At 33.5% G+C, this 22,631-nt stretch overlaps 1 protein-coding gene across 2 annotated transcripts in view; it reads left to right on the forward strand.

Annotated features, from left to right (window-relative positions):
• Positions 1-22,631, forward strand: part of dimm (basic helix-loop-helix family member dimmed) — a 71,399-nt gene that overhangs the window by 7,333 nt on the left and 41,435 nt on the right. The window contains exon 1 of one of the 2 annotated variants that reach the window (XM_089846672.1): positions 19,413-20,044. The exons of the other annotated variant lie outside the window; for it this stretch is intronic. The gene's annotated coding sequence lies outside the window, so the exon portion shown is untranslated. Of the gene's footprint in view, positions 1-19,412; positions 20,045-22,631 lie in introns of those variants that run through there. 2 annotated transcript variants of the gene reach the window in all.

Here is a 22,631-nt window from a genome sequence, read left to right on the forward strand (position 1 = left end):
ACCATTTAATTGAAAGTAGGGCTAAGATGAACCATAAAAAAAATATATTAATGTTCTATTGTTAAATTAGACTTACAAAAAACCTTGACAGGATAAATCTCTAGTCTCGTGATGTTTATTTTTTTTTTAAACAAAGCGGTCACGTGATGTACCGTTTTTTTCCTTCACGAGAGTTAATATCCGCGTGTTGTACATAAATTATAAATAATATTATAATATAATTTAAGATCGGGTTTGATTTGATTTTATTTAAAATTAAATAACCAGTCGACCGTAAAATATTAAAATCTGTCTATACGAAATCTGATATAAGCCTAAGCCTAGTTTATTAACCCAATATTAATATAAATTGTTTATCGTGTTTTTAAATAGCTTAAGGGGTAACTTTCATACTTGTTTTGGTTGGTATTAATGTCTATCTCCTCCATTTAGTTGGCCACAAGGGATACTGTTTTCGAGTTAAGATTGTATTGAGTATTTAATGGATGGTCCCTGACTTATATTTATTTAAGAAACAGATTTAGACAATGATTTCTAATTTAATTTTATTCAGGGGCCATCCCCAAAATAATCAAATCATAACTCCCAAGTTAAATTAAAAATTGCCAAAAATAAAAAATATTTATATAAATTATATAAAAAATGCAAATGAGTTTCTTCTCCCAAATGGAGAACTTTTAAATTTAGCCCCACCCTCTCCTGGGGCCATTTTTATATTGAGAATGTAGCGCTTTATTTTTTAATTTTTTTTTTGTTATAAATAAAACGTGCTATGAACACGGAAGCTTTATATAACCCCCTTATTCAATACAGCCAAAAAAATTATAATCATATTAGAAGTTCATAAAAATGAAGCAAGTTATTGCAAACAACAGAATAATTGCTAATTTTTGGGATTTTCTTTGAACTTGAGGGGACCGGCAAAACAAGTGTTGCCAGTCATTTGTGACGCGTGCAATTCAATGCAACCGTTATCTACAACAGAACAGAGTGAAAATCTTGTAGAATTCAGTTCGATTCAGTAATTATCTTTCAGTGTCCAATTACTGGGAAATGCTCTAATAACAAATAACTGATTGGCAACCCTGCTGGAGCGCATGCGCAGTTAAAGTTAAGAAACGTGGGAGAGGAAATTCAAATTTCTCTAGCCCTTTAATGCAACCATGGGAAAACATACTTCAATTTATGAGCTTCTTATAATTCTAATACATAATAGAAGATGGATTTTTCTGGAAAGGATTTAGTTTAACACAAAACTGGCTACGATAGCGCCGCCTGGATTGACTACAGTCAACATATCCCTCCCAAAAACCAGTATAAGAAGTGGTATGATTTTTAGTTAGATATATAAAAAAAATATAATAAAAGTATCTTTAAAGATAAAATAGTATGGGGTGTGGTTAGAACCTTTAATAATATAAGAATGAAGTTTTCTTTTTTTAAATGGCGTGGAAAGATGTCAGGAGTTGCCCGATTCGCGCGTCAATTATGATTAGATCCCGGAAAACATTTTTTTTTATAATAAAAGTGTTTCAAATTTGAAATTTTTACACCAAGCCAGTTTTTACTTTTCGATATACGGAAATTTGATATTTAACTCTAACACGCCCTGCACTGTTCGTAATTAAATCAGAATGGCGCAAAATTTGACGAGTTTAGAAATTAATATAGTTTGATTTAAAGCGTTGAAGTTATTTATTTTCAAAGTTATAGGGAATGATTTCATTTTTGGCGGGACTTCACCACGTGTTTTGATTTTTTGGTGCGCGCGGTAAAAGCCTAGAAGATCGCGTGTTTGTTCAAATGATTAGTTTTGGTTTTGGTTGGAGGGTAAATTATTCCACGTGCCCAATAATAAATAAAGGTCTCGCGTGCATTGGAACGATTAGAGAGATTGGCGGGAAAAAGTGTATTACATCGCGTTCCACCACGTGTTTCTGAAAGATTATGATTAGTTTTTTTTTTTTTTTGGGAGGGGTGATTTGTTTATTGGATTTTTTGATACAAAGTATAATTCCACGTGGTTTTAAAGAACTAAATGACGGGAAAATATAAATCCACGTGCTATTAAAGAACTAAATGGCGGGAAAGTATAAATCCACGTGCTTTCAAAGGACTAAATGGCGCGAAAATATAATTCCACGTGCTTTTAAAGACCAAAATGACGGGAAAGTATTATTCCACGTGCTTTTAAAAAACTAAATGGCGGGAAAGTATAAATCCACGTGCTATTAAAGATCTAAATGGCGGGAAAGTATAAATCCACGTGCTTTAATGAACTAAATGGCGGGAAACTATAAATCCACGTGCTATTAAAGATCTAAATGGCGGGAAAGTATAATTCCACGTGCTTTTAAAGACCTAATGGCGGGAAAGTATAAATCCACGTGGTTTTTAACAACCAAAATGGTGGGAAAGTAAAAATCCACGTGGTTTTTAACAACCAAAATGGCGGGAAAGTAAAAATCCACGTGTTTTTAAAGAACAAAATGGCGGAAAAATATCGTGCCTTTAAAGACCTAAAATAGACGAGAACCAATAAATTCCAGCGCCTTAACTCTACGTGCTTAATAAAAAGATCTATTTTTGGCAAGAAAGTAAAAAAAGAGCCTGTAGTACAAATCTTGCTAAATTTCTGTCTTGAGTTGAAAACTTTAGATGTTTCATATACACCTTCCTTCTTCAGAACAGATCAAAGAAAAAGCGGGGAAGTTTGCGTAGTAAAATAAATAGCTGACTTTGCTATGGAATTCACCAAATTCCTTTGCAGTTTTTGAGGCTCGCCTAGTCGACACTTTTTTTCTTCCCCAAAGCTTTGGGTGGTGAGAAAGCATTACAGCTTGGCGCGCTCGCTGCTCTTGTGTTCTTATTATTTCCGCCGGAATTCCAATGAAAAGCAATTGACCAAAGGGCGAAAAAAAAAAGAAACTAAATAAATGGAAATCTCGGAGAGCAGGGTGTGATGTAACACTTCACTTCTCTTTATTTTTTTCGGTTGGCAAAGCATAGCCGCCTTTAACGAGACTTTTATTCACTCAATTTCAATCTTTCAAAAGGGAAAGCTAGCTGCTAGAGTATTCTAATTTGAATATTGACTTTCGTCACTTCATGCACTGTACCTTTCGGGAAAAAAAGATCACGTAAAGGCATATGTTTATAAGTGATATTTTACACGATAAGTATGACACTACCTATACAAGTTAGTAATGCTACCTCCTAGAGACTTACAGCTCGAATTAACTAGTTCGAGAAGGAGAACGACAGAAGCGAGTCAATTGAAGTACTTACTACACTCGGTGGTGGTTAATTAATTTTGTATCAGGACTTAAGTTCCATCTAGCTCTCCTATTTAGTCTGCATTACTAATTAGGCCTTTGACAGCAGCGCCTCATGTCGCTTAACCCTTTGAATCTATGACCTGCCTCACTCACTTCAAAATTACAAGCTCCAGTTTCTAAGTTACCAGACATTACAAACTTAAATGGAAGGTATCATATGAACTTATGGTATAAAGCAGTAGTGTTTAGTATGATCATGTTTGGGACGTACTCCAGCCAATCAAGTCTCAATATTACTTTGTCTCTCTCTAGCAAGTTCTTAATTTGTCTGTACACCAATTTGACTAACCAATCAGTGATTGTAATCAGATCTACTTTAATATTATAAATATTACTGTATTCAGTTATCTTTGTCATCACATTTAATTTCCCTCTATACTCTGCTGTAGAAAATAACAGTAACCAAGAATTACCTCCAATTCGGTTGGTGATTGGTGACATAATTTGTTAATTCATGTTTTGAATTTTTCCCACGGTGTCAATTATATAATTGACACCGTGGGAAAAATTAATTAATTAGTTAGAATGATTATATTTTAATTGCTTCAATTGGAGTAATTATTATTATCCCTTAGATTAGATTTAATTGTAGTAGTAGTGGTACTGGTAATATTTAAAATATAGTGAATAGATATTAAGGAACATAATGAATATTAATATTAGCGTCTTGGACGGAAAATGATCTAATGAAAAGTCAGAAAGAAATAATAATAAATATCCCTTGAGTAGGCGGAAATTATTTTTTAAAAGAAAAGAAATCTCGCTTAGCTTAGCTTAGCTTTTCAGCGTCTTTTTTTTTTGGTTTTACGATATTGTCTTTTGTTTTAATAAAAAAGGCGTCCTAAATCCAGTTAGTTATTTTACTTTCTTGGTGTCTCCAAGATTCTGATGGGATTAAGTCCTTTCTCGCATCCTCTCTCTCTCAGGGACTGAATTATCATTTCTTATGTCATCCCACACCTTCTACTCGACTTTATTTTCACTAAAGATACAGTATACCTATTGGTATTAACTCCAATGACAAGTGACTCTGTTATCCAGCGTTTTCATTCAATTATAGCGCATTTTATCCAGGTTTTAAATAGAAGTAGATTAAATACGAAGTATGTATGTATGGAATTTTTAAATGTAACGTTAGAGGTATGGTTATATGGAAAATACTCTGGTTCTATTAGAGATACGGGGATGTCCTTTGAGTATGTTATAGTCCTATTTCTTAGCTTTCCAAGGGTACTAAATACTTGGGGTTACAACAATTAGGGCCCGAGTAATTAAGCAAAATGTTCATTAACCTAAAATCTCCTAAGGATTAATATTAATATTATTAAAAATCACTTTGGAGAGTCGTAACTCTGGTTCTATTAGAGATACAGAAAAATCATTTGAGTATGTTATAGTCCTATTTCTTAGCTTTCCATTGATACTAAAAACTTGGGATTACAACAATTAGAACCCAAGTAATGAAGCAAATTAGCAGATGTCAACGATATCCAAAAACACAATTACTTCTTTGAACCTATTTCCGATAAATGAATGATTTAACTTAACTAAAATTAAACCCACGAAAGGATTAATTTTAATCTAATTTTTGATTACGGTTTTATTATTCAAATTTCTAATTATTTTGAAAGAAAAAAACGGATATTATTTTGTGTGCATATATATTTTTAAAAAAACTAATTTTAATTTTATTTGCATGTAAAAATCTTTCTAGATTTATTCTAGAGTTGGGTAGCTATAGGGAAGTGAAAGGGGAAACCGGAAGTAGCCTGTCTTCGGAAGGATTTACTTCCGGTGACTGCTTCCTAAGAAATTGGTTGTTCCACGAGTGCGGGTCACGCGCCGGAAGTTAAGACTATATACAAAAAAGGGGGCAGTGGTGGTTGTGGTGGTTCAGAGTGAAAAAGATGTAAGTTCCATGGACATTCTATCACTGTCCATTGAATTAGAGTCAATACAGGATAAGCTACAACTGTCGATAAGAACATCATACTCTTCTCTAACTATACGCCTTGTACTTTATTGGCATTGGACAGTAGAGGACAAAAAGCCAATCAAAAATAACCAGCCTATTATGACGTAACGTTCCCGAAGCGGCTGGGTTTATTTCCGCCTGAGGAACACTAACTAATGACTACTTCCGGTCTATCGAAATGCCCTCTATAGCGCCATGGTTGCCCATTTTCCCAGCAGACAAACGTTATACTACAAACATAAGTTCAAAAGATATGTTCCATTTATAAGTTTGTCACTGGTAACTTAGAAACTGGAGCTTGTAATTTTGAAGTGACACCCTAGGTAGGTCATAAAGCGACATAAGCCTGGTGAGGCGCTGTTGTCAAAGGCTTAGTAATGCAGACTAAATAGAAGCTAGGTGAAAGAAGTCCTGCAAAATTAATTAATTAACCACCGAGTGTAGTACTTCAATTGACTCGGTTCCGTCGTTCTCCTTCTCGAACTAGTTATCTCGAGCTGTAAGTCTCTCAGTAAGCATTACGAATAGAATATGGAGTTTCATACTTATCATGAAACATATCTTATAAACTTATGCTACAAACATGCATGCATGTACTTTGTAAATAATCCAAAAATGGACTAGAAAATAAATTATTATAATTTTTTGCGTTACTAAATTAGTTGGCATAAATTATGATTGCAGTCAGCTTAAGTGGAACACATTCATTTACTTCCTAGTCCAATTTTCCCATCCACGAAATCCAAGGTTATTGGTGGTCAAAGTTCACAATACCCCATGACCCCCTCTGACAAATAATATTAATTAAAACGAGATAATTAGCTTAATTTCTCCCACCCGGGATACTTGTCCATAAAGCCTTTTAAATTACGGAATAACATACCATAATCCTTTCAATGTCAACCCAAATTGACGTCCCAAAACGCCCTCAAAAGGATTGAATTATGAAAGAGAGGTAGCTAGACGACAGTCGGACGGGACCAAAAGCTTCGTTAGGCTTAAGGTGTTAATTAACCTTTATTATCGTGGTCTAGAGTTAAGTTGAATTTTATAACTTGTTCCGGTTTGATTTTACAAAGGAAGCGAGGAGTTGATTGGTTTAAAATGTCTCTTATAATTGATTGGTTGTTAAAGGCCGTACCCCAGCATAGAGAATATAATTATAGGAGTAGAAGGTTAAGGTACAGAAGGTGTCTCAATACGATGGAGTAATAATAACATGATTGGACTTTTTTTAGTTGGGGGCTGAGTTTTACTAAAATTTTAAAATATCTCTGAAATTTCCATGACTTTTAATAAAATTTTAAAAATCCCTGAAATTCCCTCAATTTCATTAGAATATCCTTGAAATTCCAAGAGTTTTTCAAATTTTTAAAATATCTCTGAAATTTCCATGAGTTTCTTTAAAATCCCTGAAGTTCCTTCAATTTTATAAGAATATCCTTGAAATTCCAAGAATTTCTTTAATTTTTAAAATATCTCTGAAATTTCCAGGAGTTTCTTTATAATATTTCTGAAATTTGCAAGAATTTTACAACAATTTAAAAATGAACTTGAAATTCCAAGATTTTTAAGTATCCCTGAAATTTCCATGAAATATTCTACATTATAAAAAAAATAAAATTGCAAAAATGTTTAAAATATCCCTGAAATTTCCCTGAATTTTACTTAAAAGTCTAGGCTCTATAATTCCTTAGGCTACATTTTCTCTGATTCCAGGTTTTCATTGGACGGGGACAGGTAGCTTTGAACGCGTCAGTAAACACGCTGAGCGTTAATTGCCTCTTATTATTACGTGATTTAACCGGATTATTTCAAATTTATTAATTAAACTTTCGATGTAGGTAGAAATACTCTTGGGACGACATGGGCACTCACATTCGATAAAACTTTATTTTCATTTCTAAACCTCACAACACACACCTTAGGGAGGGAAGCTTCTAAAGTTCAGTTGAAGGTATTTTTAGCAAATCTCTGAAAGTGTCGAGTTGCCTAACGTTTGAACAACATTCAGAACACCAAAGTTTCTTAAAGAAAAAAAATAAAAAAGGGAAAAGCCAAGGCTTAGAGATGAATAAATTTCATATTTCACTGGACTTAAGTAGTACTATGACGTACTCAAACTTCTTATGGAAGTCTATATATTTCTTTCTTTGTCTCTCTCTCTAGCTTGTTAATTTGTCTGTAGACCAATTTGACCAATCAGTGATTGCAATCAGATCTACTTTAATATTATACATATTACTGTATGCAGTTATCTTTGTCATCACATTTAATTTTCCTCTATACCCTGCTGCAGAAAATAGCAGTAGCCAACAACTGCTCCAATTCGGTTGGTGATTGGTGACATAATTTGTTAATTCATATTGAATTTTGAGCCTTCATGCAGCGTAATTGACACACAGGAAAAATTAATTAATGAGTTAGAATGATTATATTTTAATTGCTTCAATTGGAGTAATTATTATTATCCCATAGATTAGATTTAGTTGTAGTAGACATGCGACACCTTGTGGCTGGTAAATGAAACCAGATTATCAGCCTGCAAGATGCAGTAATTCAGTTTAGTCAAAACTTTCTACTTTGCCTTACATAAAAACATACATTACAACCAGGTGAGTTGTTTCAGACGAAATTGCAGTACGTATGCAACAAGGTTCCCCTGTTGACCCTTGACATTTTATCTTATTCTCTATTGACCATTCTAGTTGACTTCTACGCTACATTCCTTCCATCCTGTTAGTGAAACTCACCAGTGGTCAAGTCTCAAGAAAGGACAGAGTGACCGACCCTTTAGTTGGCTTAGACCTACGTGTTGTTTGACACTCTTACCAATTCCCGATACGGTTCCCTGGTTAAGTGATTATATTAAGTATATGTACGTGACACTATCTCTAACTTGACCCATGACCACGGAGAGAGCATCAAGAAATCTGTTTTATGTCCCATTCGGACGCGAAAACTAAAACCCCTAACTAAGCAAAGTGAATAAAGGAAATGGGTTACCCATTGGCGAGAGTACATCTTACCAAGGGACACGTCACTCAAGTTGCTACTACCCAAGTGTTAAAAGAAGTATATAATAGCTCTCTTCTTCGAGAGAAGTGTACCACCACCACAAAGAGGGGTAATTAGTAATTGTAACATGATTCTACCTAACCAACATCAGAATTAACATTTTTATTATAGCAAGGTTACTAAACCGAATCATGCACATACGCAATGTAAATAGTGATCCCCCTCATCATTACTAATCTATTAGCGCTGCTTAACTATTTGCCAACCAAGGCCCATGCATGCGCTTGTGTGTTAATTTTTGTCCCATCCACGTCAAGACAATCAAGGTTTGTGCAGGGTTAATTGATTGCCGAATGGGGATTTAGTAAATACCAAACAGTAATTTTAGAATTCACCCTAGCACGGTGCGATAATTATATACCCATCTGAATTAAGTTTGATGAGCTGGAGAGCAAATTTAATTAACAAAAAAGTGTGGGGTGGTCAGCCTGAAAAGAATCAGGTAATTTCATAACTAATGAATATTAAGAGGACTTCTACAGAGTGTCACACTTCTTCAGTATTATCCCCTTCTGATTGTACCGGCTAATACTTAATTGACAGTTGGTTAAAAATCCAAGAGTGATTGTCCCTCGACTATCATATTTTCCAAATATAGCATCTCGTTCAAAATCAAATCCTACCAACTATAAGAAGTACGTAATTAGAAGTCGAAAAAAATAAATCTATTTATAAAAAACAAACAATATCAAAATCCATTTTAAGAGAATTTAAATATTCAATTTCAAAAGAAGCGGATATTACGTCAATGTTTTAAAGGGGGTAAGAAGAGAGATTGTAGTTTAGTTCCGGTATAAGGTGTACATGACCCTTCTTAAACTCAGTGTGTGCACATAAGCCCATCTCCATGGCAACCAAGTGGTCAAGACTAACGTCGGTGCTTTGATCTCAAATAAAATAATAAAAACCAAAGAAAAAAACTGAAAATATCCATAGATAGATGAATTAAAGAACGGTAATCAGTTAAGCCTTGGTTTAAATAATGTTTTGGGCTTGAGAACCAATAAATTTGATGTCTTCCTAACTCTGATTTCATTGGCTGGTAGCAGAGCAAGGTGCATCATACAGTGAGATAGGTTATATTATTCGCTTGGGTAAAATTCGTCATACATAATGATAAGTCTAGCTAGCTCCTCCCACAAAGCTCTCCTAGATACATTAAGTGAAAATGGCACGTGCACAATTATTCCTAGTATCTGTATGCATTCCTTCTTATATAAATAAATGAAGTAAATGTATATATATTTTTGATATCTAGGAGAAAGATACACAAGCCGTTTTACTTCTAAATTGGATTGGCTTATCACTCGGATTCAATCCGGGTCAAACTGAAAATGCAATGAATACAATCTTAACGTTGCTTATCAAATTTAAATGGTAATAAATCGGCATTATTTAAAAGTATATTCAAGATGAGATGAACTTAAGATTGTACCCGGGTATCGCCACCAGCAACGCTTCCTTGTATTTTCAGTTGCAGGAAATTGCCGCTAGGGACGGGGTTACCCGGGAGCGAACCACCCTACCGGAAACGGAAGTGCAGTTAAGGGGGGGGGGGATAAAGAAAGATTCCTTTAAATTACAATAGTTGGGGGAAGCTATGGTCTTATTGTCAGTCCAAAGATAATTAAATGCATCATTATAATAACTAATTAATTAAATTAAATTACTTATATTTATCTGCTCAATATAATTATATTTTATAAATTAATTCATGTTGTCACTTGAAAGCTATTTAAATACTTAATTGGGTTTAAACCATGTATTAATTTATTTTTATTTATAAATTAATTTATTTTTATATAAATTAACTTATTTTATTAGGAAATTATTTATATTTCATATAAATTAATTTATTTTTCTTGTAATTTTACTTATTCTTTTATAAATTTAGAAACTAATTTATTTTTCTTATAATTTTACTTATTTTTTATAAAACCATTTATAGAATTATAAACTAATTTATTTTTCTTATAAGTTTACTTATTTTTTATAAAACCATTTATAGAATTATAAACAAATTTATTTAAACAAATAATTTTAAACGATCGCCTGAATGTTTGCTTCTCCCTGAACATTGAAATGCAGCAGTGTAAACATTTCTACAGGGGCCATAGAGTTAACAAGGGCTCATTTCCCCCTAAATGCTATCTTCGTACGCAATACACAAATGTAAAGCAGTGTAAAAAAACCTACAGGGGCCATAAAGTTAACATGGGGAAAATTCACCCTAAATGTCGTCTTCCCTGTTATTAAAATCAAAACAAATAATAATAAAAATAACATTCTAATATAATATAATTTAGCATTAAAATACCCTAAGCCTTGGCGCACTTTATAAATCAAAATAATGTTTTGTTTTTATTAGGTAGACCTACGAGATTTAAGCATCCAAAAACTTGAAAATGAGCACGTTTAAAGACTTAATAAGAAATATATCCAAAGTTGAGAACGTATAGTAAATTCCACCCTTAGAAAAAACTCTTTTTTAACATAAATAAACCTATTTCTACTTCAAGATTTACCCATTCTAAGTCTACTAAACAGATTGTTATCTCCCCCCCTCTCTCTTGGCTCAAATGTTTTTGTATTTTTCATTCCTTCCACCAGCTCAGACTAGAAAAAGCAAAAACTTTTCCCATCCAACAAGTGGTTGATTCCATGGTCCTTATATAAATGTTCCCTGTATAGGGGACGGGGAAACTGAACTAAACTGAACTGTACTGGTAGAGGGGTGCATGCATTCAATATTTCGTTGTCCAATATTTATGCCAACTAATTTAGTAACGCAAAATATTATTTCTGGTTCTCTTTAGAAATATAGAGTCCGTGCAAGGTAATAGGTTTAAAAATAAGAAAAATAAGAAAGATCTAGGCGCATCAGATACCCTAAAAGTTAGGATGTGAGTTTATAAAAGTCGCAATATAAATTTACAGGTATGCATGTAATTTAATTAAACTCTCCGTATAGCCAATCAGAAATGAGTAAACAAGTTGTTTTGATTATATTTTACCTGGAGCTATGCTATTAGGTAAATAGGTCCATGGAGGAAGTAAAGAAAGGAGACTCAAAGAGTGCGCAGTCGTTTATAATATTATTGGAGTATTTTACGGATAACCCCTTACTTAACATTGTAGAGACCCTTAAGTTTAGGACAAGGGGGTCATTGGTAAAACACCGTTCCAGTTCAATGTTCATAACTTAATTTGTTAGTGGGTGCATTCATCCCTTATGGGACACATTCAAAATCGTCTGCTCATAGATAGAAGAATAGAGTTACATTTTCGATCATCAAAATTGATAGAACTACTCACTGTATGTACCCTCTGTTTTTGGACATACCCTGTACTTCAGGTTATTAACTTCTAGTTGCAGATGCAATAACTCCATCATCATAATCCTTACTTAGGTGGCAAGACTGGACTGGTGGTAGGCCTATATAAAAACAAAGCAAAATCCACTAGTGTCTCATAAAATGAAGGCAACACGTTTTCCCAGATTACTCAAAATTCGTTCCATCGCAACCTTGGAAAGCGTTCCAATTTCCACGTTTGATAAATGATACTCCAATGGGTTGTAAGAGTGCAAACGGAAGTTGTTTATGACTCGGGCCCACCATTGGATTGTTTCCGGTAGATATTAATAACATTGGAGGAACAACAAGTTACTAGGGGAACGTAGGCTGCAACCAACTTAGAAAAATATTTCTTCATTTTCAAACAATACGTGCTAAGTATAACAAAATGGTGTTCTAATATACCCCCTTGTTCCATCTTCCCCCTATAAATACATATTGCATCCAGTTCGATAAACCGAAAGTGGACACAACAAGTATGGAGTTTGTAATATCAGAAGTAGATTAACTACGAAGTTCAGGGAGCACTGCCAAAAATTTAAATCCCTTATATAGGAACTTTTTTTCTTTACGGAATTATAGGATTTTATAGGAGAAAAAATCACGTGTTTTTATAGGAAAATATAGGACTAAAAATGATCATCATATATAATAATATTTTGGCTTAAACTATATGTGTAGAAAAATCTCAAAAAAAAACTAAATAACAAATTGGATTTCACTTTGAAAATTCATAGGAACTTAATTAAACTAAATGATATAATGTAATTAAAAAATTCTGACCGAGCCTTTGAAGCAATTTCGGTGAACATGTCTAGTCAAATGTGATCTCGATATTAAAAGAGTTAACTAAGTTTAAGGATAAATTTGATGATAAAAACGAAAACTTCCCAAACTAAGTCAAAAATATATATTATAGAATAGACCTTTCATGATATTATAGGATAATAATATAGGACAGGTTTAAAAATATAGGATTTTATAGTCTGACCTTTCATGAAATTATAGGTGATAATATAGGACAGGTTAAAAAATATAGGATTTTATAGGAACTATAGGACCACGGTTCCATCTATTGTGGTAAGGCTATGATAACTTCTATAGTTGTTATCTTGAGGTAATACGATGGTCGTAAACTTGGTGCACGGAGGTTATTTCCCTGACCGTTCGGTCGCGGTATCTCCGTGGAATACTAACCGGGCCACGCCCACCTCTAGCCGGCCACTAGCTAGCTACTCTGGTTTCTCTCTTTTCTCTCTATGTTTGTATTTCAGATTTTTATAAAGGCTGGATTAAAGCGTGGATGCAATAATAGATCAAAGTACAGTGTAGCCCGCTAGGGGGCGGAAGACCGCCTTTAGTTTTAAGACGTTACTGGCTTTAAAAATAGACAAGTGGGGCAAGACTATAATGTTCGTTTTACTTTCAAATCTTCGATTGTTTGCCGATAGAAGGACTATAGTAATTTTTGAAAATGAAGTAGCCCTTTACACAGCTCTACACGCATAGGAGAAAAACTACTAAATATGGGAGGAAAAGCTACTAAATATGAGAGGAAAAACTACTAAATATGAGAGGAAAAACTACTAAATATGAGAGGAAAAACTACTAAATATGAGAGGAAAAACTACTAAATATGAGAGGAAAAACTACTAAATATGAGAGGAAAAACTACTAAATATGAGAGGAAAAACTACTAAATATGGGAGGAAAAACTACTAAATATGAGAGGAAAAACTACTAAATATGGGAGGAAAAACTACTAAATATGAGAGGAAAAACTACTAAATATGGGAGGAAAAACTACTAAATATGAGAGGAAAAACTACTAAATATGAGAGGAAAAACTACTAAATATGAGAGGAAAAACTACTAAATATGAGAGGAAAAACTACTAAATATGGGAGGAAAAACTACTAAATATGAGAGGAAAAACTACTAAATATGGGAGGAAAAACTACTAAATATGGGAGGAAAAACTACTAAATATGGGAGGAAAAACTACTAAATATGGGAGGAAAAACTACTAAATATGGGAGGAAAAACTACTAAATATGGGAGGAAAAACTACTAAATATGGGAGGAAAAACTACTAAATATGGGAGGAAAAACTACTAAATATGGGAGGAAAAACTACTAAATATGGGAGGAAAAACTACTAAATATGGGAGGAAAAACTACTAAATATGGGAGGAAAAACTACTAAATATGGGAGGAAAAACTACTAAATATGGGAGGAAAAACTACTAAATATGGGAGGAAAAACTACTAAATATAGAAGGGAAAACTACATCTACATGTAGAAAAATTTAAAATCATCATTTCAGGCGTTTAGGTAGGGGAAAAACCACTAAAACACAGTAGGATAATGCTAGACATTCCTGGAATATGCAATTAAACCAAAAATATTTATGTAACACAACAAAACTACATAACCTTAAAACAAACTATTCATAGAAATCGCTAGAAATTTCATTGACTGAAACCATAAAAGACGATATTGCTTAGGTGGGCGTTGGGAGGGGGTAGGAGAGAAAGGGGGAAGGGGAGGATTGGGTTAACTTCCGGTAACTTGGGGATTTAAACGAGATTGACTGAACCCCCAATGGGGGTTTCCCCTTAACCCATAAGCCAGAAGAATTCAGCGTAAGCTAGGTCAGAGGTCAAATCCCCAAACCCCATGGTTAACGCGGCCTGAATGTCAAAGGCAACACCATGATTTGATATATATATAAACGAAAACAGGGGTATATAGAGGATAAAGCCGGGTTTACTAGAGCTCTGACTTTATATACTATATCTAAAAATAAACCCTAAAGTAGTATTTTATATTATACTTTGCTATTTCAAATCCGCTTTAGATTTAAGCTAAACATCCCATTTTCTTATAATATAATATAATATCAAGAAGTGATATCTAGTTTACTAGGCAGAAGGTATAAATTTCTAGCTTTATCTCTAGTCCAAACGTTACGTAGGTCCGGAGTTAATCCCTGCCGCCTCTAAATTACGACCAGCAGCATCTCATTGGTTCTTGAAAACTCACGTCAGCGCGACGCGAATGATAAAAAAATTACTTGTATTTTCCGACTGAGGAGAGGCTGCGAAATAGCCCGGCCTCCTTTTACATCCACCCTTGTATTTTGAAAGGGGGACTGCAGGACTATGGCGCGCCAATATTTTGGCATCTTATACCTTCTCCCTTGTAAACTAGATATCACTTCTTGATAATATAAAATAAAATATATTAGGATTTTGGAATTTCGTGATTTAGCATACCTTAGGCTTATGTTCTGGTTTTCTTGCCTATTTCACGATTGAATTGCATTGGAGTTATTTTGGTTGAATTTCAATTTTCTGATAACGATGTTATAACTAGTAAAAAAGATCGTTGCAGTTATTACAAACATTCATTTGAATTTGGGATCCAATCCATATTATTCTCGATGCGTCCGCCAAGGCTTAACGAGCTTTAGATAAAAATTACGCGTCGTCTGCTTCAGAGTCAAAAATATTGAAAGAAACGATTCTACTCTGAAGCAGACGACGTATCGTCATAATAACCCGTATAGAAATTAACACGGGAGCACAATGATTCCTAGTAGCTGTATGTATTCCAGTATTATTATACCTTACCTAACCAATAACAATAATTGTATTTACCTTTATATTCTAAACGCGAAAGGAAAACAACGCAAAGCAAAAAAAAAAAAATTTTTCTTGCAGTACAAAAATTCGCAAAACTTTGTCCCAGGTGTTTTGAGTACGTATCCCCTGCCCTTGACAATGCTTTCAGGTTATACTGTCCCTGACACGTTTCCTACCTTATCCCTTACCTTTATCAAATATCAGTTTTATTTATTGCTTTGTTGTCTTGATACAAATATTTACTCTCGTTCAATATGATATTATAGAAACGAGAAAAAAGTATTTTGCTGTCCTTCGGGACATAACATCGTATTGATTTAATAAAGGTACAAATATAATTTTTCGGGTTTAGATTTACAGGTAAATATAGGGTAGATATTATTTGTTCATTTTTCAAAAAATAAATAAATAAATATTACTAATTTATTTAATTAACCTATACAACTAAATCTAATCTATGGGATAATAATAATTACTCCAATTGAAGCAATTAAAATATAATCATCCTAACTCATTAATTAATTTTTCCCGTGTGTCAATTCCAGTGTGCATGCAGGCTCGCAAAATTCAACATGAATTAACAAATTATGTCGCACCAATCACCAACCGAATTGGAGCAGTTGTTGGCTACTGCTATTTTCTGCAGCTGGGTATAGAGGGAAATTGAATGTGATGACAAAGATAACAGTGCATACAGTAATATGTATATAATATTAAAGTAGATCTGATTACAATCACTGATTGGTTGATCAAATTGGTCTACAGACAAATTAACAAGCTAGAGTAAAGAAAAATAAATATTGAGACTTTGAGAACTTTAGTACATTGTATGACCTTCACAGTGTCTAGCTCACTTTCTGATATTTTTATTTGCATTTGATATAACTCAGGTTTTAGTTTAAACTGATATTTTACTTTAATTCTAAATTAAATTGTTTTTGTTTTGAATTAAACCATACCTATTATAAATCCATTTAAACTTAGAGAGAAAAAGTAGAATCTTCAAAATATGATGAAAGGCGAGATTGAATTTCAAACCCTAAAAAGAGTATTTTTGCGAAATTTTGAAAGCTTAGGAGCGGTTTTGAATTTCATTTCTTAGAAATAATTTGCAAACTCTTTAAATCCAGAAACCCAGTAGAGACACAGCAAAAAATACCTCTTAAGTATACCTAATTTCTTTGGAAAAGTTTTAAGGCAAAATTATTCGGTTTCTAAAATTCTTTCTAGCCCTAAGCGATTCAAAGGTCACCCACTAAAACTCTATTCAAATATCTCTGATTACATTTTTTGTAGGGAAAGTTAGAGTTACAACTGAAAAGAAGCATTAAAAAAATCCGGGAAACCAAAACCATGAAAAGCCACGTGGATTCGTTACCATAGAAACGCATCCTTTAAAAAACACGCGCGAGACTCTTCTTTCGCGCCATAAATAGGAAAAAAGGCTCTTTTTTAAAAAGCGTTGCCATGGAAACACTTCCTTTAAAAAGCTAGCGCGGGAAAGAGAAAAATAAATCACGTGCACGGGGTATTAAGGAGCACGTGGATAAAGCGTGTATCGTAACCATGGAAACAGCGTCTTAAAAAGAAAGCGCGCGAAACTGTAACCTAATAAGAAAATCTGGCGCCATCCGAAAAAAAAAGGTAATTTGCAGATAAAGAAAGAATTTATGGTCAACAAACAAGCCTTTCTGTCAAAGTTCGATGTACCATTGATCAAAAAGATGACACGTGTGTACATACAACAACGGTAGTGTTGCCATGGTAACACCAAGAGTAAATAAAGTATAAGAATTTCATACCATTCAAGCTTGCACAAAAACTCTCCAAGTTTTTCTTTCCATACTCCAAGTTAATGTACTCCTGGAAATAATAGTAGAATCGTATTAGGCTTAGCAATATTGACAATATACAATAACTTTATATTTTCATCTGTAAATGAATAAGACAGACAGACAGATATCTTTTCCCGCGCGTTTTTATTAGCCTATGACGAACAATTTATCAAAGTACTACTACTACCACCACCACTTCGGTAATAAAGTCTGTCAATTGCTATTGGTTGAATCGAGAACCCATATAAGACTTGAGAAAATACGAATACCCGTTTTCTTCCCCCATTATATTTTTGGCATCCCACCCAAAACCCAAACCGTTCCACACTTATCGCGCCTCTGTCTCTCTCAGTAATTCGCATCCCCCACCATCATCCTTGCTGCGACTACAGCGCAATTCTATCTTTGAAAAAAAGGTTCTCAGGTTTTAATTGGGTTCTTCTGGGAAATAGTTAAGGATTAGGCTAAACGCACGTACACACTTCCTATTGCAACTCGGACCATTAATTTTTGGAAGGGATACCAATATTTGACAACACGATTGTTGCGTTTGTGTATAAGTAGGAGGAGCTTACTTAAGGTAAAAATAATATTTATCTCCAGTCCATTAAGTTCAAAGTAAAGTAAATAAACTTTGTGAAGTTATATCACTAGAAAATAAGAAGTATTTTGGTGTTAGCAAATTAGTTGGCATAAATTATGATTGAAGGACTTCAACTTAGGGGGAATACATGAATTCAATTACTTCCATCACCCTAATTGGCAGTGCGCCTAACTTTAAACGGAGTGATTATACTTTGAAAATAATTAATTAATTTCTTAGTTTAAAGTGACCTTGATATACCAATACCATCCAGAAAACAATACAGATAGATCCCTTACGTCCCCCCACCCAGGTTAGGCGTACCTATGATCTTTATTAATATTCAGCGAGTTGACTGAATGAGCACCTGATGTTCCCGTTGATGTACCCTAATTAGTGTTAATTAACGCTAATCGTTAATTAAATAATTAATTTCCTCGAGCTGATCTATTTATCACGTACCGTTAATCCCTTATTATTATACTATATTTTAATTTGTAAGTGGACAAAGAAATCTCGAATGCATGCATGCGCCCCTCTACCAGAAACAGTTCAGTTCAGTTTTAAAACCCTATATAGGGAACATTTATACGATGATGGAATAAATAATGACAACTTCAAAGTGATCAACTTCGGAGTGTTAGTAAGTACACGGGGTGATATGAATTTAAAAATAAACACATTTTTGTTTATATTCAAAGTAAATCTCGCACCAGAACTTTTAAAACGCTCGCGGCGTATTTTGGGGTTTTCCAAAATATAAAAAAATGGGACACTTCACGTCAAATTTTGTCCTTAAATAAGTCTAAGATCTATTGGTTTTAACCATTTCTATGTTAAATCAAGTCTAGAATTGTATTATTTGTTTAATAATTATGGTATATTGAGACTGGAGTGAAGGTTAAGGTATGGTTTAAGAGAAAAGAGGGCAAGTGTCCGACTCCCCAGCTTGGGGAATTCAGATCCGCATCAATTTCCGTATCGGAAAATAGTCGGATGTCTTCGCCAGATGTCGCTAGCTCGACCGCTTAGTTTCAATACCAACGAAAGAGAGTTAATACTGACATTCGTGAATTAATTCATTCCCCCATGAATATTGAACTCTTTTGTTTTCTCAGTTGTGACGAAGGGGTTTGAAATGACACCCGTTTCAAAGGGATTTATGTTCTTTCCAATTTTCAAGTATTCCATGACCTTTTCTGACCCTAATTCTATGACTAATTTCCAAATATCTCCATATGTTCCAAGACTAATTTCCAAACACTCCATGAGTTATATGACTAATTTTCAAACGCTCCATAAGTTCCATGACTAATTTTCAAATACTCCAAATATTCCACGAGTTCCCAGACTAATTTCCAAACATATCCAAGAGTTCCCAGACTAATTTCCAAACATATCCAAGAGTTCCATGACTAATATCCAAACATCTCCATACACTTTAAAATATTAAGCCCACCACACACATTTAAAATTTTCCCACCAACCAAATAGTCAAATATTCCTAGCAAAAATCATATTATTCTTGTATATACAGAGAGTGGGGGGCTATATCCCTCTGATGACGTCACGGGGGCTAAAAAGAGCTTGATAGTTTCGCCGTTGGCATTTGTGTGGGGGCGTTAGCATAAAAGCAACCTCTCCTCATTGGCTGCCAACTTCGGAGCACCCATGATCATATGAATGAAGTAGCGGTTCGCGTTTTGTCTTCTCTCTGCCGGAACGCTCGCTCGGCTCGTGCCAAGCGCTTTTGAGCTTAGTAGAGGCGCCGGTGCGGAAGCGTCTCGTGTGTGTATGTAGCAGCTATTTCAACCCAAAACCTCGTTCGCTGCACATTTGCCTTTAGCTCTCGCTTTACCAGTGCCACGACTTAAAAAAAAAGATATACACTGCGTATAATGTTCCCCTAGTTTTTAATTATTACCGGTGGTTAATTACGATTAAATCTTAATTAAGATTACGAAAGGAGTGTGTGGAAAATTAACTATACAATTGTTGACACCAAAAAAAGTATTTGACTTTACAAAAAGGTATTTTACTACAAAAATAACTTGAATATTTGAATATTTGTTTACCCTGAACTCTCGTAAATATTTGAAACAAATCAATACCAAAAACACCAGAGACGTTAATTATAACATTATTGACAAAAAAGAAAATAAAACATTTCGATTCAAAAGTGTTCATGCCATGTTTAATTATCATGAAGAATTTTGCGACGGTTTAAATTGGTATGTAGTAATTTAATTTTTATTTTTATTCTTTAATTAAGCCTGCACCTACCGTACCGTAATTAATTAATTTAATTAGGTTTTAAGGGATCGTTAATTGCCTTATCTTAATTAGAGTTTTAGATTTAAAACTATAAAGTTTAGAAAGGGCGATAAAGAAAACTAGACCGGAAGTTTTTATTAATGAAGTTTTAACTTCAATTAAATTAAAGAGAAAGAATAGGTCTAAGTTTAGAAAGATTTTAAAAGCGTATTTAATTTAACTTAATTTAAATTATACTTAACTTAATTTAAATTAAATTAAATTAACTTTCTAATCTTAATTAGTTCGCCTTTGACTTACAAATAATTTCAAAACTTGATAGAGAGAAACACCAACCGAATGTTTGAAATAAATAAATGACATTACAATTAACCTAGCTTATTAGAAATATTTTAATTACAATTAATATAAGTGTAATAATTAATAATTAATTATTTATTTAATTGAAATATAATTAAATATTAAAACAGGGATGTCAGTCAATTAGTGTTTATTCAAGTCTCCTCTTAATTAAAGAAAACAAATGTTTACGCTAATTAAGAACTTTTCCTAATTAAAACCCAAGCTCGCAATAAACGCCGTGTTTTTAGGCTTAAGTACATTTCAAAAACATGTCAATAAATTTACTACAGAAAAAAAATAACCATTTTGAAAGCAAAATTTAAGGACATAAAGCTGAATAAACAAACACACAAGGTAAAAATACCACCTTGTTCAAATAATTTATTTTTTTTTTAAAAAGAAGAAACTAAATTAACTTAATTCCATTCTGAAATGGCTTGAAATTCCGTTGAAGTATACGCTAGATACTTATGGGAATTTAAACCCATTTCAAGACTGTTTCAAAGTTCAATTTGTTCAGATTAAACCATAAAAATAATATGCAAATATTGCACCCTTGAAAACCCTAACAATAAATTTTTGCTTAGCATTTCTGTAAATCTTGGAAAAACCCTGCGAAATATATTTACCTCAAATTTTTATTAAAGCTAGCTTGGAACGGATCTAATTGTCATTAATTTTAAGATTAAAATAAGTCCATTTAATTAGGATATTCTAATAAGTCTATAATTGAGTCCAAAATGTTTTATACTTCTTTCTCCATTTTGTCCCATCGGACACTGTTTTCGAGTTAAGATTGCTTTAGAGTATTTTACGGACGACCCCTTAATTAAATTTATTTAAGAAACTAATTAAGACAATGATTTCTAGTTAAATTAATTAAGGGGTCATCCCTAAAACACTAAGTCAAATTATAACTCAAAAACAGTGTCCCTTGTGCATGGCAAAAATTAACAGATAGAAGTATAGAACATTTTCGACTCAAAATTGTTCTGTTTTCCCAAAGAACACAGTCTCCCTTAATTTATGCCACCAGACTTACCAGAAACACCCTGTATTTATTTATTTATTTATTTATATTTACAATTTCAAGAAGAAATAACGTAAAAGCTTGTTGTAACACTAGCCCTTTAGCCTTTATTAAAACCCGTATGAATGGTATATCCTGTGACACAAGTACCGTATACCGAGCATTTTGTAATACAGCATTCAATTTAATATTATAATATATACGTCTAGATATATACAGTATTTGTCAGGCTTTTAAATTATCGCGGGTGCGTGCATGACGTATTACGGAAGAACTGACAAACTATATCGCATCGTGTACCGGAAAGTTTATGTACAGGCTATGTATGATGTAGTTAGTTAGGTCTTAATTACAAGTGGTACAGTACCTACGTGGAAATTATTTGAATATATTTTAAATGCGGGTTCTGTTATATTAATGTGTTGTCTAGATTTGATTTGAGGGTTTCATGCACGGATATGTTTAAAAACCTACCAATAGGGAGCGTGGATTTATATAGAAAAGGGCGCCACATTAGCGCGTGGATTTATATAGGAAAAGGCGGGAAATTAGCGCGTCGATTTATATAGGAAAAGGCGCCAAATTAGCGCGTGGATTTATATAGGAAAAGGCGCCAAATTAGCGCGTGGATTTATATGGGAAAAGGCGGGAAATTAGCGCGTGGATTTATATAGGAAAAGGCGCCAAATTAACTCGTGGATTTATATAGGAAAAGGCGCCAAATTAACTCGTGGATTTATGTAGGAAAAGGCGCCAAATTAACTCGTGGATTTATGTAGGAAAAGGCGCCAAATTAACTCGTGGATTTATGTAGGAAAAGGCGCGAAATTAGCGCGTGGATTGGACGTTAAGAACTATAGAAAAGGCGGAATTGTTGTTTGGAGCAAATTCTTAAAAACCCAAGCGCACGACAAATTAAGTAAGAACTTGAAAATATAAATGTATTTCAAAACCTTATAAATTTTTCGATGAATTCTTTAAAATCGTTCCGAATTGACAAATGTTGATTGAAACACACTACCAAAGGAAATTTTTATCAGGAAGACAAGGGTTAAGAGGTCGAGATATAAAGATACCCAATAATAATACGAAGCAGAAAAAAAACATTTGTGACTGAACAAATAGGCCTATCAACTATCTCCAAAAATTCTAATATTTAGTTTTTCTGAAGT

The sequence above is a fragment of the Phalangium opilio genome, unplaced genomic scaffold, assembly GCF_054372755.1.
Source record: "Phalangium opilio isolate 3A_F unplaced genomic scaffold, DU_Popi_V2 ptg000081l_1, whole genome shotgun sequence".
In the NCBI taxonomy this organism is placed as follows: Eukaryota; Metazoa; Arthropoda; class Arachnida; order Opiliones; family Phalangiidae; genus Phalangium; species Phalangium opilio.